The following is a 15,022-nucleotide window of genomic DNA, read 5'->3' as shown; positions in this document are numbered from 1 at the left end:
TTCAATAACTCGATGGATGATCATGAACCCGACGGATATAAAATTCAAATATCTATTGACATTGACAACACAGTCACATGCGTCGAGTGGATGCAAATGGAATGTGGTAGCCTATTCAACTGGGTTTTCGAGAACAAAGAAGCATTGCCATTTCCATGCTATTATGAAGATATTCAAAGATGCCGGAATAGAGTAATGAAGTAGCATTATAATAGATTAGATAGTTTTTGTTTTATTATCTTGTCTTATTACTTTGTAATCTTGGTGATAAATAAACCAAGTAGTAGCAACTAAGACACTATCGATCTAAGCAAGAAAGCAGAGAAACATTTGTAAGCAGGATTCTTAGCATTTTTCTGTAGTCTTAGAAGTTCAATTATTGTAAGCAGCTGTAAGCATTTCTGCACACAGGGTTCTCTCGATATATAATATATATCTCTGGTGGAATCATTCAAATCCGCCAGAAAGTTTTTATAGACTCTTGTTTTTAATTACTTGTGTCTTGATTCACTTAAGTTATTATTCCGCATTGTGCTAATCAATACACTTATATTTATATTTGAGTTGGAACATTTTATTTCAAGAAAAAGTTTCAAGAATTCCATTCAACCCCCCTTCTATAATTCTTGCCATATTGTTAAGGGACTAACAATTGGTATCAGAGCAAGCTCTTAACTTACAAAGAGTTTAAAGATCAAAACAATACAGCAAGATGAACAAGAAGGATGTTGGAGTCAAGATCCCTTTTCTGGATAAAGATAATTACCATCATTGGAAGGTAAAGATGCATCTTCATTTGCTTTCTCAGGATGAGGCCTATATTGACTGCATAGAAAGAGGCCCTCATGTTCCAATGAGAGCAGCAACAGGAAATGAGCCATCAGTCCCAAGCCAAGGCATGAATGGTCTGATCCTGACATTGAACAAGTCAGGAAGGATAAAAAGGCCATGAACATCCTGTTTAATGGAGTTGATGGAGATATGTTTGACAACATTATCAACTTCAAAACTGCCAAGGATGTTTGGGATACAATTCAGATAATCTGTGATGGCACTGAGCAAGTTAGAGAAAACAAGATGCAGCTCTTGATTCAGCAATATGAGCATTTTCACAATGAAGAAAGTGAGTCTCTCACTGACATTTTTAGTAGGTTTCAGAAACTACTAAATGCTCTAAAGTTGCATGGAAGGATCTATCAGACAAAAGACTCCAATCTGAAATTATTTAGATCTCTTCCAAAGAAATGGAAACCAATGACAGTCTCATTAAGAAACTCACAGGATTATAAGGAGTTTACTTTGGAGAGACTATATGGCATCCTGAAAACCTATGAGCTTGAAATAGAGCAGGATGAAAGGATGGAGAGAGGAAAGAAGAAAGGAGGATCCATTGCACTAGTTGTTGAGTTGGAAAAGGAGAAGGAAGTGAATATGGAAGCTGTTGAATCAACTTCAAGGGTCTTTGAGAACAAGGTCAAGGGGCTTGCAGTAGAAAGTGAAGATTCTTTGAGCCAAGATGACATTGAGGACATTGATGAACACCTAGCATTTCTTTCCAGGAGATTTTCCAAGCTCAAGTTCAAGAAGAACTTTGGAGCAGCCAAGCCAAATAGAAACATGGTGGATAAATCAAAATTCAAATGTTTCAAATGTGGCTTGGCAGGGCATTTTGCCAGTGAGTGTAGGAAGTCAGATTCTAGTAAGAAAAAGTTTGAGCCAGTGGATTATAAGCAAAAATACTTTGAGCTGCTCAAACAAAAGGAAAGGGCTTTCATAACACAAGAAAATGACTGGGCAGCAGATGGCCTGGATGAAGATGAAGATGTCAGCTATGTCAATCTAGCCCTAATGGCCAAGTCTTATGAGACAGAAACAAGTTCTTCAAGTAATCAGTTAATTACTACAAACCTTGCACATTTATCTAAAGCTGAGTGTAATGATGCCATAAATGACATGTCTACAGAGTTATATCATTTTCGTGTTACACTTAAGTCTCTTAATAAAGAAAATGCTAAAATCAAAGAAAACACTTTGTTTTTGAGTGAGAGAAATAATGTGCTTGAGTCTCAGTTTATTGATTTTAAAAAATTGAGAATTGAGTGTAAAATTGCCAAGGAGGAATTAACTGAGTCCTTGAAGAAAGAGGAAATTTTAAAGACAGCTCGAGCGTGAACAAGAGGTGATTAAAGTTTGGAAAACATCCAGGGATGTCCATGCTCAAATCACCAAAGTTCAAGGAATTGAGTCTTTCTGTGATGAAGCCTGGAAAAAGAACAAAGAAAAACTAGAACCTAATTTGGTAGATGGAGTGCTTACAGATGTAGACTCGACGGATGATGAGGATCATCCGTCGGATAACAAAAAGTGTTATCCGTCAAAAGATGAAAATCCTCATCCGTTGGCTGTGAGCAAGCCTATCAATAAAGCCAAACTTGTTAAGTTGAATGAGAAGTATGGGTCTGTTTCCTAGAACTTTATTTCAGGAGAATCGAGTCAAGTTAAGAAAGGGAAAAAGGCTAATGTTGGTCACATGATTGTCAAACAGTTAAGTGACAGGCTTGAAAAGATTGAGGTAAAAACAGAGACCAAAAAGAAAAACAATAGGAATGGTAAAGTAGGGATTAAAAAACACAATAACTACACACCTGATAAATATGCTCCTAAAAAAATCTGTGTCAAGTGTGGTAGTGTAAATCATTTGTCTGTTAATTGCAAATCTACCATGCCTACTTCCATGTCTGTGCAACCTCAATTTCCTAACATGAATGCCATGCCTCCCATGCCTGTTAATATTATGTCTACACAGAACATGAATGCATAGTTTGCTAATATGTCATTTGCACCTAATCCTTATTATGTTGCATATAGTATGCCACAAATGCCATTTAGCATGCCTTACTGGAACAACATATTTACACATAGCATGCCATTTCCTGTTAGTCATAATATACATGATAATTCTGTTGCAATGAATGGTTTCAAAGGCACAACTCAAATGACTAAGGATGAATCTGAAATTCCTAAGTCAAATGAGATAAAGCCTAAGAAACAGAAAAAGAAAGCTAACAAGTCAGGACCCAAGGAAACTTGGGTACCAAAATCAACTTGATTTGACTTTGATGTGTGCAGGAAAACAGAAAGAATCTTTGGTACTTGGATAGTGGTTGTTCAAGACACATGACTGGTGATTCTACCCTGCTCACAGAGTTTAAGGAGAGAGCTGGCCCAAGTATTACATTTGGAGATGACAGCAAGGGTTATACTGTGGGATATGACTTGATTTCAAAGGACAATGTCATCATTGAGGAGGTTGCCTTAGTGGATGGTCTCAAACACAACTTGTTGATTATCAGCCAGCTTTGTGATAAAGGCAACTCAGTAACCTTCAATTCAGAAGCCTGTGTTATGTCCAATAAAAGAAGCAACAAAGTGGTTCTCACTGGTGTGAAAAAAGGAAATGTGTACCTAGCTGATTTCAACTCATCTAATGCAGAATCGGTAACTTGTCTTCTCAGTAAAGCAAGTCGGGATGAAAGTTGGCTATGGCACAAGAAGCTATCCCATTTAAAATTCAAGACCATGAATGAGCTAGTGAAGAAGGAACTGGTTAGAGGAATTCCTCTAGTGGGGTTTTCTAAGGATGGACTGTGTGATGCTTGCCAAAAAGGAAATCAGATTAAAGCATCATTCAGGAAGAAACTTGATTCAACAATTGAAGAGCCTCAGCAACTGCTTCACATGGATTTGTTTGGACCAGTCAATGTATTGTCCATCTCAAGGAAAAGATTTTGCCTAGTAATTGTAGATGATTTCTCAAAGTTCTCTTGGATATATTTCCTAAAGTCTAAAGATGAGGCTAGTGAAATCATCATCAATCACATAAGGCAAGTCAATAATCATCCTGATTTCAAGGTTAGAAGAATCAGGAGTGACAATGGAACTGAGTTCAAGAATTCTGTCATGAGAGCATTTTGTGAGGAAAATAGGATTCTGCATGAGTTTTCAGCAACAAGGACTCCACAACAGAATGGAGTAGTGGAAAGGAAGAACAGATCACTTATTGAAGCTGCAAGGACAATGCTTGAAGAATCTAAACTGCCAACATATTTTTGGGCTGAAGCTGTAAATACTGCATGCTACACTCAGAATATTTCTTTGGTTATTCAAGCCAGATGCATGACTCCCTATCAATTGTTCAAGAACAAGAAGCCAACTCTAAATTTTCTTCATGTCTTTGGCTGCAAGTGCTATATTCTGAGAAATCAAACTGATCAAAATGGAAAGTTTGATGCTAAAGCAGATGAAGGAATTTTTGTTAGATATGTTGTTGGTAAAGCATATAGAGTCTACAATCTAAGAACCAATATTGTTGTGGAATCAATACATGTTGTGTTTGATGATAAAAAGATTGAAGGACGGAAAGATGGAGATTACCATGAGAGCCTCAAATTCGACAATGTGGAGATGGTTAGTAATGACAGTGATGATGAGAGTGATCAAGAAACAGTATCTAAGGATAATGCAGATGAATCTACTACCAATGAAGTACAAAACTCAACATCTGTCGAGTTGCATAATGCTTCATCCATCGGAAGGCAATCTGCGTTATCCGTCGGGAGACAACCAGCTTCATCCGTCGGTACTCAAAATTCACCATCCGTCGGGTTATCAAAAGGAGCAGGAAGTCAAGATAGATCACCTATAGAAAGTTCCCCTTTCTCAAATCAAAGATCCACAGACTCAAGGGGAGTTTCTGACAATCAAAACTCAATCACGCATCAAGACAACAATGAGGTTTCTTCATCTAGAGCTAATCTACCTTAACAAAGGAAATGGACAAAAGATCACCCCTTTGAGCTTATCATTGGTGATGTTTCTTCTAGAGTTCAAACAAGAAGAGCAACTTAGGAAGAATGTCTATACAGTAGCTTTCTTTCCAAGGAAGAACCAAAGAAGGTAGAAGAAGCTTTGTTGGATCCTGATTGGATTTTAGCTATGCGGGAGGAGCTAAACCAATTTGAAAGGAATAATGTATGGAAGCTGGTGCCCAAGCCTAAAGGAAAGAATCCAATAGATACCAAATGGGTATTCAGAAACAAGATGGATGAAAATGGCATAGTAGTCAGGAAGAAAGCTAGATTGGTTGCTAAGGGCTATTTTCAGAAAGAAGGAATAGATTTTGATGAAACATTTGCTCCTGTTGCAAGACTTGAAGCCATCAGAATCTTCTTAGCCTATGCAGCCCGTGCCAATTTCAAGGTCTATCAAATGGATGTCAAAAGTGCCTTTCTGAATGGAGATTTGGAGGAAGAAGTCTATGTTAGTCAACCTCCTGGCTTTGAAGATCCAAATTTTCCAGAACATGTCTATTATCTTTTGAAAGCACTTTATGGACTAAAGCAAGCACCTAGAGCCTGGTATGACACTTTATCAAAGTTCCTTTTGGAAAATCACTTCACAATAGGTAATGTAGATAAAACTTTGTTTTTCGGAAATGTTAATGGCTCTAGTATACTTGTTCAAATTTATGTAGATGATATTATTTTTGGCTTTACAGATGAGAAACTTTGTAAAAAGTTTGCCAAATTGATGCAAAGTAAGTATGAAATGAGTATGATGGGAGAACTAACTTACTTTCTTGGCTTACAAGTTAAGCAAGTTAGTGATGGAATATTCATTAGTCAAACTAAATATATTTTTGATCTTTTAAAGAAGTTTGATCTAATGGATTGCACATCTGCAAAAACTCTCATGGCCACTGCAACTAAGCTTGAATTAAACACTACTGAAAAGTCTGTGGATATTTCAAGTTATAGAGGCATGGTTGGCTCACTTCTGTACTTAACAGCTAGTAGGTCAGATATAATGTTTGCTACATGTTTATGTGCTAGATTTCAGGCTGATCCTAGAGAATCTCACTTAATAGCTATTAAGAGAATTTTCAGATATCTCAAGGGAACACCAAATCTTGGCATTTGGTACCCTAGAGATTCTGGTTTTGATCTAACTGGTTATTCAGATGCAGATTATGCAGGTTGTACAATTGATAGAAAAAGTACAACAGGAACCTGTCAATTTCTAGGAAACAAGCTTGTGTCCTGGTTTAGTAAAAAGCAAAATTCAGTTTCTACTTCTACAGCTGAAGCTGAATATATTGCTGCTGGTAGTTGTTGTGCACAGATATTATGGATGAAAAATCAATTGCTAGACTATGGTTTGTAAGTTGAAAGGATTCCTATTTTATGTGATAACACAAGTGCAATTGCCATCACTGAAAATCCAGTACAACATTCAAGGACAAAGCACATAGATATCAAGTACCACTTCATAAGGGAACATGTAATGAATGGTACTGTGGAACTACATTTTGTTCCAAGTGAGAAGCAGCTTGCAGATATCTTTACCAAGCCACTGGATGAATCCACCTTTTCAAGGTTGGTAAGTGAGTTAGGTATGCTTAATTACTCTTAAATCTATCTGAGTTAATTTGCAAGTTGAAATGTAGCCAGAAATTTAATTAATTTGTCAGACATAGATGAGATTTTGGCTTAGTCAAAATTTACATCTCGACGGATGATCCTTCCATCGAGTTTGATCATCTGTCAATATACTATTTGCTAACAAAAATCAATTATATTTCTGGAATATTTTATGTCTTGACGGATAACAGTTTTTCCTCTTCCGTCGAATTGTCTTAATCTCAGCCATTAATTCCCTGTACATTATCCATCGAGTATACTTACAGTTTGTTAGCATAACACGACGGATAATGAGTGGAATTTTTACAGTTTATTTTTAAACGGCTATTTTAGGCAATTTCTATTGGTTACTTTATTTTACTTTATTATTTTTATCAGTTATTTTTGAGATAGTATAAAAGCTTATTTCATTGCAATTGCTTTTCTTTTATCATTCTCAATTCAACTGCTCTAATTTCATTCTCTCTCAAAGCACTTACTCTCTTTCTCTTCAAGCTTTTATTCTCTAACAATGGCACATGTTGTAAAGATTATGTCTCAAACTGGGTTCATTTATGAGAAGAACAATTTCACCGTACTAGTGAATAAGGGTATTCAGCAATCTGGAGACTATCACAAGATGATGGACTTTGTGAAGAATTGCAAGCTCAAATATGCCATCCTGGAATCACGCACAATCTTTTGTGAAGTTGTTGAAGAGATATGGACCACTGTTACCTACAACTCTATAGATAAGACCATCACTCTAACCATTAAAGGTAAAGAATTCTGTATCAATAGTGATATGATAAAAGCATGTTTCAAAATTCCTGATAACAATATGACTTCACCACACACTAACACTGATATAATCAATATGCTTAATTCCATGCACTATGCACATCCTACTTCTAAACTGAGTGATATTAGGAGAATGGGTCTTAGGAAAGAGTGGTGTTTCTTGTGTGATGTGGTTACAAAGGTTTTCTCAGGAAAGATCAGTAATTTTGATTCAGTGAATATTTCCATGCTTAACATGCTCTACATGCTAGTTACAGATAAATTCTACAATTTCAGTGATCTTGTCTTGTTTGAGTTAGGTTTTAAATTAGGAGATTTAAATAAAAGAGGTAAGAATGTGTATTATGCTAGATTTCTTATGTTATTAGCTAACCACCTCTGTGAAGAGATTGTGCTTGAGAACCCTAACAACAAACTAGATTGTTGGGTTCAAGAGAGAAGGCTCATTGCAGATTTGAACAGGGCCAATCATCACAAGGATGTGCCAATATTCTATTTTCCTGTAATGCAAGCACCTCAGGTAAGTGAGGTAAGTTCACCTATCCTTACAACTATTCCAACCTCCACAATTTCTTTGAGTTCAAGCTATGGCAACTGTGTCAATGACCAAACAGTTGCCTACCAAAGCTGCCAAACCTTCAATTATTTCAAAATCCAAACCAAAGAAAGCCCCCGCTGGTATCTCCCAAAAGATGCCAGTTGAAAAATCCACTAAAGCCAAAGAGGGGAGTGTTAAGGAGGGTAAGTTAGGTGAGGGAAAGGGTGAACATAAAAGAAACCCCAAGAATAAGGTTGGAGAGTTAAGTGAATCCCAGCCTAGCCACACTGTAGTTTCCCAACAAACTGCAGTGCTTAAAAAGGACAAAAGCTCATTTCTAGCTGCATCCTCCCAAAAGGATGTAGCTATTGAACAAAGCTCTCAACCAAGAGCACAGGCCAAAAGGGTTAGGGACACAAGCTCACCCCAAACTTATGCCAGAAAGAAGAAATCAAAAACCTTTGGAGATGCACAGGGTACACACACTGTGCAAACTGGTGTTAAAGACACAGTCACGGCACCTTCACAAATTCAATTTGATGTGACTCCAATAAATGTGGAGTCACATCCAAAATATCTAGTTATAGAAGCACCTCAAACACCAAACTCACCAACAAATTCTCTGGATGTGGATATGATAAACACATCAATTCCTGATTCCCCTTCTTTAACTATGTTGGGGAAGCCAAAATCTAGTGCAAGTGAGCATCATCTTTTAGATGATTTGTTGGCTCACTTGCCAATTCTTTCAGGAACTGTTGTGTCATATGTGCCTAAAATATCTTCAATCAGCACAGAGTCAACAATAGTTTCTATTCCCAGCTCATTTATTTCTACTCTCTCGACGGATATTGCTCATCCGTCGAGTAATGATTGTATCTCGACGGATAAGCCTAACAGCAGTTATCCGTCGGATAGCAAAACCACTCACTCGATGGATATCACTCATCCGTCGAGTATCTCTGCATAATTTCAAACTTCAATTATTTCAAGTGCGGAAGATTTAGTGGTTGTACAGTCACTCTTAGGATTGAGAGAGAAGAGTGTTTTGAGTGAGAGTCTGGGTTGCTCCCAGGAAAAAGGAGAGAAAATGAGTGAAAATCTGCAATCCATTTCTTCAGGATTGGCAAAAGAGAGTGAGAGGAGTCCCACCTTAGTAGGTGAAGGTGAGGGTGTGAGGGTGGGGAGCCAGGGTGAGACCCTGATGCAACAAAAGAGAGAACATGAGAGAAATGCAGGTACTGGAGTAATAAGGATGGATGTCATTGCTAGTGAGTCAATGAATGTCCAGGATGCAGACAGGGAAGGACTATCTCAGCATCCTAAAGTTGTTATAGATTCCACTTCCCTTGATGTTGAGGCATTTACTCACCTTGTTCCATCTTATCAACTTTTAGCTGAACGGGGCAATGACAATGCAGAAAGGATGCTGAATTTGGTGCATACCACACAGTCCCTAATGAGAGCTAAGGATGCCATCACAGCTTTGCCTTTTACAGCTGGTGATGTGGACTATGAGACTGGTGGTTCAGCTGATTTCTTTGGAGATGGGAGTGGGGATAGTGAAGATGAAGCAATGGACATAGGTGGAGAAGTGAGCTCAAGTTCAAGGTCAGGCATGCCATCATGGGCATTCTCAAAGCACTGTGATGAGCATTACTTCAAGACAACCCTGATCCAATTAATCAATCAGACCAATACTGCTCTTCAAACCACTATCAATGCTTGCACCAAGAAGCTCCTTCAGGCACATCTAGCCTCCCAGCAACTTCAGCAAATCCAAGGCTTCCAGCAAGCTAGAGATGTGAATACTATGAAGAATGATATTAAGGAGATAAAAAAGGCTATTTCAGACAGGATAGACTCTAAACTTCCAAAAGCTACAATGCTTGACATCAAGAGGCAATTAAGGAAAAATTATGATCTGTCAACCAAGATAGATGCCTTGGACACAAGAATGTCAGCCATGGAAGCATCTTTAACTGCCATTCATCTCCATCAAGCCCAACAGACTGATCTACTTCAAAAACTGGTGGCTGCTCAAACCCCCTCCTCTACTCAAATTGATGATAACAAAAAGGGGGAGAAAGGATCAAGTGAGGGGGAGAGGCTTCAAATTTAAATCACTAAAGTAATTGTACCTTCAATTACTATCTCAAAGCCATCAGTTACAGATAGTATAGATCTGATCAATGCAGCAGCAGCCAACTTAAGAGCAGCTGATAAGGAAAAGTTGAGTTTAGTCAACTGGTAAAAGATTGATGAGGAAATACAGAAGAAGTTTGAACTTGTCAAGGATCCAGTTAAGTCATCCATCCATCACTCTCAAGTCAAGCAAATTAGTGTGAATGAGATGAGCATGAACTATCTGAAAAAAGGACAATCTTCCTGCATCAAATCTCCAAAGGCTGAATTAATTCTTAAACCAAGGGTAAACTACTCAAAGTCATCATTGAAGAACCCTTTGGACACTGTGTATGAAACACCTAATCCTGATGAGAAGAAGCTTCTGTCAAGGTCAATTGCTTTATACAAAGATCCAGCTGATTCAGCTTCCGGAAGGAGAATTGCCAAGATTTTTAAAAATGGGAAAGAAATTTGTGTGGTGGCTGGACATCCTCAATTTGCTCAAGCAAAGAGAGAAGAAAAGGCTAGATTGAAGCAGGAAAAGAAGCAAGCTGCTCTGGATGCTAAAAAGACTAAACAAAAGAAAGAGCAGATTGCAATCTTGGCCAAGCTACATGCTGTAAATTCATCACAACAAATTCCTTCTCAACCAGCTGAAGCTATTGAATCAAAGAAGCAAGTTGAACAACAGAAGAAATCTCCAAGAAAGAAGGAATTGGCTAAAAGAACTAAAAGGAAACTGGATATTGTTGACAAGGAATTGGAAGATCAATTTCCTAAGGAATCCACACCATCTACAACTCAAGCATCAAATCCCTCTGTGGTATTTGAAGATATCAGAGTGGTGGATCCTTACAGGAATATTCATGGTGAATCTATTGTGCCCAAGGATGAGCCAATAGAATGGGAGAATATACCAATTTCTGACTTCAATCTACCAATCCTTAGCAAGCCAAAAAGAACAAAGTCAAGAGCAGTCAAGAAAGTGAAGGTGTCACCTCTAAAATCCAACTCTCAAGTCAAAGCTCAATCTAAACTTAGTAAGGGAGACTATATGTACTTGTGTGACATCAAAGAATTTTCTGATCTAAAGCTCTATCTGGATGAACTAGATGAAGTGAGAGGAATTGATGCATACAGACACCTACCTGAAAGGTTAGTGTTCAAGTACAAAGGAGGAAAGGAGATTCAGTGGCCTCTTCACAAGATCCTTCAAGAAAGCCAAGCTTTACTGATTAAAGTCTATTCATCCTTCAAGAAGAACTTTGGGTTCAACATTACTGCAAGAAGATTGAAGAACTAAGGAATATTAGAGCTAAAGATGCACTCCCAAAGACTCTAATAATCCCTTACACAGGGAGAAGATTGCATCTAATGTAATAACCCCAATTTTTGAGAAATTTTGAAACCCTTATGAATAGTGTTTTTGCTGAACGAGAAAACTTTTCATGCCACGCTATGTAGGGGTTCTGTTATTGATCTTATGGGATATTATTAGTACTCTATGTGGTATATAAGTGTATGTAAAGATCGTCAGAATCCAATTCCGAACACTTTGATTTTTCCCGGAAATCCACAAGATACGGAGAGAATTGAGTATAAGGTAACAGGATAAAAAGGATTGAAATTAAAGGATTATAGGAGAGGATCATAAAAGGAATATAATATATTGAGAAAGGTTAAGGGAACCTAAGTAATAAGATCCCGGGTATGATCCCTCAAACGATAAACGAGAACGAAAGATAAGCGAACCGTAAAACAAATAAGTGACCAAGAGACAAGCTTGTACAAGAAGCCAGGGATTGTGACATCATCAAACCACAAGGTGTGGACAAGTGGGAGCATAATGACATGTGCAAGGTGACACAAGCATGACATAGAAGGGAAGGAAGTGTGGTTGAATTATAACCACACAAAATCAAGGTTAATTAAGTCATTAACCAAAAACAACACAAAAATCAACCAACCAAGCAAATCATTTCATTTTCATCAAACAAAACACAAAAATATCTTCTTCCCAAGCTAGCTCTCGGCCCATTTCTTAAAATTTGAAGATCCAAGCTCCACCACTTACTATTTAGCAAGGTAATTATCTAAGCTTCCCCATGGATAGTTACATACTTCCTATAAGTTTAAGCTTCTAATTCCAAGCCAATCTTTTTCTATAAATCAAGGAAGAAGATGGTGAATAGTAACCTTCAAGAAATAACTTTAGTTTTCTTGAATTTTTATGAAAGATTAAGGTTATACAAGCAAGGATCAAGGTTCTTTTAGGCATTCAAAGCTCTTGGGTTGTGTTAGGAAGCTTCAAGGAGGTATAAACAACTTTCACCTTTAACTTATAGTTTGAACTTTGAGTTTTGATGAGTATAATGGATTAATGTATATATAGAAATATCCATGTATGAATAGCAAGATCCATGTATGATAGATGGTTTGGTTGGATTTGTGGTGATTTTGGATATGAATCTTGGTTAATGGTTAATGAATCTTAAGTTATGGTTAGTAGATCATGTTTGTGGTTGAATAAGTTGGAAAACCTTGAGATTATGGACTGACCTTGCCTTGATATAAGTTGTGTTTGAGGTATTGATGATGGTTGGGTGGTTTGTAGTGAATTGGTAAAGAATTGGAGTGGTATAAATATTGGTAATCGCGTAAACATAGCCGTCGTAACGTCCGATTTTCTTTAGACTGTTTTGTGCATAACATTAGGACCCGAGGACCCCCTGCTAGATTGTGACCACTGCCATGTTTAGGTAGCTCATGTTACGAGCTTCGTTTTGATATGTAGTTCGTTCGATTCCGATGCACGGTTTAGGAGAAACGACCGTTTCAAGTAACGGCGTTTCGCGAACGAAACTTTTTCCCTCGCCTTACTTTGAAACATAGGTTAAAGACCAAAAAGGGTTAATTAATGTATGAAACATTTATGGTAAGTGTGTTAGGCAGTTGGTAAGACATTCGCGAAGGAATCGCTTTAAAACTCGTAAAGGTTAAATTATTAAAAATGGTGGAGCCGAGGGTACCCGAGTGACTTAAGCGAATCAGTAAGCGCAGAATAAGCGTTAGAGTCTAAGTTAGTTAAAGTATAGATTTACAAGTGACTTTGGTTTAATTCCAACTTACTTGTTGTTTATAGGTTACCAGACTCGTCCCGAGCCATTCGTAACCCCAGTCGCTCAGGCAAGTATTCTATCCGTTATACTGTTGTTGTGATGTATATATGTATATGCATTATCTTGCGATAGATGCATGATGTTTATATTAGCAAATGTTGCGATATATTGTAGCATGTGATATGGTATATATGCATGCCTGTTTCATATTCTTGAAATATATATCTGTTGGTTCAAATGCTTATTCGTTGCATAATACCTATGCTAGAGATAAGCGGTATTTGCGTATACCCTTAGTATAGGGACCCAAAGGTGAAAATATTTTCTAAAACCGGGAGTCGAGGATCCCGAGTAGATTTTGTATATATATGGATATGGATATATATATATATATATTTATTTATATATGGTTATAGTTTTCCAAACTATTAATCGAATAAGGTTTATTCGATAACTTTAAACTTTATTTATTATTGAATATTATTTCGAATATCATTCGAGGGCTTATGACTCTTTTATATTATTTATTGAATATTATTTGAATATTCATTCGAGGACTTATGACTCCTTTTATTTATTTATTGAATATTATTTGAATATTCATTTGAGGATGTATGACTCCTTTATTTTATTTAATGAATATTATTTATAATATTCATTCGAGGTATTATGACTCAGCGTATTTTATTTATTGAATATTATCTGAATATTCATTTGAGGATCTATGACTCCGATTATTTGCTGAGGTATATTCTTTATTTTATTAAAGAATAAGGTGTAAATAATCAAACTTATTTTCGGTTATTCAAATAAAGATAATACTTTTATATAAGTATATCTTTGGTTATTTAATATTCGTTTTAAGTATAAGTTTTAAAACTTCTACTTCAATTATTTTTATAAAGATTATTCTTTATGGGAATATTAATTAAAATAATAATATTCAGTCATTTTCTAAAATATTCTGGGGACTGATTTACTTCATTAAATCAGCCTTACTCCAAACACTCTTTAAAGTGTTTTCGAGTCTTCAAAATGATTTTTAAAAGTCAGAGCGGATCCCAAAACTCATTTTTATATTTAAGATCTTCCTTTTAAGGGGATTTAAATACTCGCTCAAAACCTGGGGAATCCGGCTCTGTGGTGTATTTTATATTCGCAACAAGGTTGCAGATTTGGTAAATGAATTGATTACTTGCCCAACGTTCGGGAAGTAAGCCCCTCTCATTGAGTCGGCATAAGCGACAGGCCGGGGTACGGTCTATTATTGTGTAAGTGGCTCAGTGGGAGTCCATCAAATGCATAAGTGGCTGAGTGGCAGTCCAGCATAGGTCTTAATTATGACCAGGGTGATGACCAGTGGGGAATTCGTCCATCTACTAGTAGAAAAGGTTACTTATTGGTATCTTTGCCTGATCAGCGAGATATCGGGTTTATGCCAAAATTCTTTTCCTTTCCAAAGTTCATTGGATGTTTCAAACTCTGTTCATACTTTACATAACAGAGGTTCCAGGAAATGTTTAAGAGATATATATATGTGGATATATATATATCGGGACTAAATAAAGTATCTCGTAACTTTATTTCATTCAATAATATTTCAAAGATTGAATCTATTCAAATCTTGTCTTGTAGTCTCATCTATGTGATGAACTTTTGAAACTGATTATAACTTGAACGGTGGTAGTTCAAGTAGTATTGGGAAAGATATAAGTATATTGGGGTATTTGGTAACCTCATCTTTTAAACTTATATCTAATTAATAATTGTCTTATGAATGACAAAGATTTTCAGAAAAACGTTGAGACAAGGTTAGATATATGAGATCACCTTGCAACGATATTTTTTTTATATACAGTTATACACTGGGACTTTGTGATATTATGCATGGAAGAGGACTTCCAATATTTTGAAAAGTATATATGTATATATACTGAATATTTTGCGACTTCATCGCATTAAGATATCAAACTTGGTTC

This window comes from Apium graveolens, chromosome 4, assembly GCF_009905375.1.
Source record: "Apium graveolens cultivar Ventura chromosome 4, ASM990537v1, whole genome shotgun sequence".
Taxonomy (NCBI): domain Eukaryota; kingdom Viridiplantae; phylum Streptophyta; class Magnoliopsida; order Apiales; family Apiaceae; genus Apium; species Apium graveolens.
Note: the sequence above shows the minus strand (reverse complement) of the source record.